Raw genomic sequence first — 2,648 nt, 5'->3', positions numbered from 1 at the left:
TTTAATTCATTATTATCAGGAAGTCCTAAAAACTCCCTGAAAAGTCTTCAGTTAATCCAAAATGCTGCAGCAAGAGTGCTGACAGGGACTAGAACAAGCATATTTCTCCGATACTGGCTTACCATACGGAAAAGAAATAGAAAAAACTTATAAAAGAAAGGTTGCACAGGAGGAAGTCAACATAAGGAGCGACAAGAGAAAGAACTAAAAATCGCCCCCAAAATACTTCACTACAAGAAACACATCTGGCAATGAGCGGTAATTCAAAATGTGTGAAGGATAACAAAGGCGAGAGTATTCAGTGCGGGAAATACGAGCACAAAATAAGGAAAACTAACGAGAGTATAAATAGATATAGAATCACAGCACAAAACAATTCAGTTTAAACTAAAGCTAGCCCCTGGCACACACAAACCTCTGCACCATGGTAAAACAGAGACTCATGGAGGGGCAAATGTGACCTGATATTTTACATCTTTGTACAGTACTTTCTATATGTTACCAATTTACATCACACTTAAAAGAATGATAGTTTCTAAGTTAAAAATCTTTTTGTAAAATCTATAAATCATTAAAGTTTACCTTGAAGATCTTGCTGGATGTAAGCCAAATTCTAAGCCAAATCATTAACATGACCCAGCTCGACACACCTACAAAGTTTTTGTCTGATAAAGAAAGATAACATGCCTACATGCACACAAAAACATAACCTTTCTTTTTGATAGTAAGTGAAACAGTCATGCGCACTTGTCTTTCAGCACATTGCACATTCCCTTTCTGTTGCTTTGCTCAGCATTAACTGACATAATTGCTTCAGGATGTAACCTGTTCTTTCACAGGTTGATCCTTGTTTCATAGGCTTGAATCATCTGTCTGAGGACAAGACCGAGTTGTTGTCCTTGCACCACCTGGTCAGCTGCTCCACCTAACACCTATAAGCTGATTTGTTCCTGTCAGCAATGACTCCAAACACAATAGTGTCACCTGCAAACTTTGAGGTCTGAGACCCTACTCTTCTGGTATGGTCCCGATACTCTCATATTAGACTACTAAGATTCTGAATCATTAAACTCCTCAAATTCCTTCAGTATCCACAGGTTCAGGTCATCAGTTTCAGAGCCACAGGCTGTTCAAATACAGACAGCTTTCCCAAGTGGTTAAAAGCAAGAATGACCTACTAAACTTCACCGTTCCATGGTTCATGCTTCGCTGAGCCAGAATTAAATATGTGAAGGTCCACGCTGAATCAAAATCATATAAGTGAATATTTTAAAATGGTCTAAGTGAAGAATTAATAATGGAAATAAATTCATGTCAACACTGTGCAAAAAGGAAGAACTTAAAAGAAAAAAAAAAGTTTCTTGCAAATGCAATTAAACCTAATTTAGAAGCAGAGAAGCAAGAACACCGAGCCAGTGTTTAGACATAAGAGACTAAAGGCAGAAAATTAAATAAAATCCCAACATAGGGTCTTTACTGCACAGTGCAACATCTACATCAATGCTGGCTCATCATCATTTTCCTCTTTTAACTATATGACAGAGCTCTTTTAATCACATAAAATCCTCATGTGAATGTTGCTCAGTCAGCATAAACACAAGAAAGAATTTTCTGAAAGACTAAAAATGAAACGGATGATAAAAAAAAATGATGACAACAGGATGGGTCAGGAGCAGAGTCATCGATGGTGAGGACTAGCTTTCATAAACAGCTTATACATTCATATTGTGATATTATTCTGTTATCATATGTTACCTTATATATGTAATCAAAGTAGTTGAAGTATGATACTGCTGTAGATCATATTATACCCATGACTGCAAAGTGTGCTTCTCCATGATTGTAATTGGCTTGGGAGAAATTCACTTATAAGGGACACTGATCACATGAGAAGTCCTGAGTCTAAAAGGATTGCAGCGAGTCAATCCAGAACAAAAGAACAAAGAATTGTTTCCTTTTAAAATGATGACGTCATCTTGCTGGTGATGGAGGCTCGACTAGGTTGCGTGGGAGACTCCATTATCAGCAACATCTGGTATGAATGTGTGTGGAGGTATGCATGTGAATGGACTGTGATGGACTGACGACTAAAAGCTTTGACTGACTTGATACTGAGACAATGACTGCACCCACTTTAGGATTAGTAAATGCCAATAAACAATTCACCCAGCGGACAAGAGAAGGGTGGATGCTTCGCTTCGTTTTGTTTTTTCAGGAGCAGGAGGATAAGAGAGACTGGAGGAGGAGACTGTAGCTTCACATAAGTATGAACTGCAGACTTAACACTTTGGTTGCTAATTCTGAGTTACTGATGTTTGCATTAAGAAAACTGTGCTATATTAGCTGTGTTTTGATTAAGGTATCATGTTATATTATTGGGAATGCCCAATGCTACAGTGGAGAAAACTATTGATATCACTCATGACTGGAATATGTTACTATTAACCACAGCAGGCCACTGTAAAAAAGTCAATTAAATTTTATAGAGGAAAATCGCCAAAACTTTAACAATATCTATGAATGACTGGCCACATTCAGAATAGAGATATGCAATAACAAACATTGGGCCACGTGATTTAGGTTCTCGCTTGAAATAGTAGGTTATTAAAAGTAGAATATAATCGACAGGGACATTTGATAGGATGTGG

This window comes from Pundamilia nyererei, unplaced genomic scaffold (genome assembly GCF_000239375.1).
Source record: "Pundamilia nyererei isolate P.nyererei 1_Seehausen unplaced genomic scaffold, PunNye1.0 scaffold00005, whole genome shotgun sequence".
Classification (NCBI taxonomy): domain Eukaryota; kingdom Metazoa; phylum Chordata; class Actinopteri; order Cichliformes; family Cichlidae; genus Pundamilia; species Pundamilia nyererei.
The sequence above is the reverse complement of the archived record's forward strand: the minus strand, read 5'-3'. Positions refer to the sequence as shown.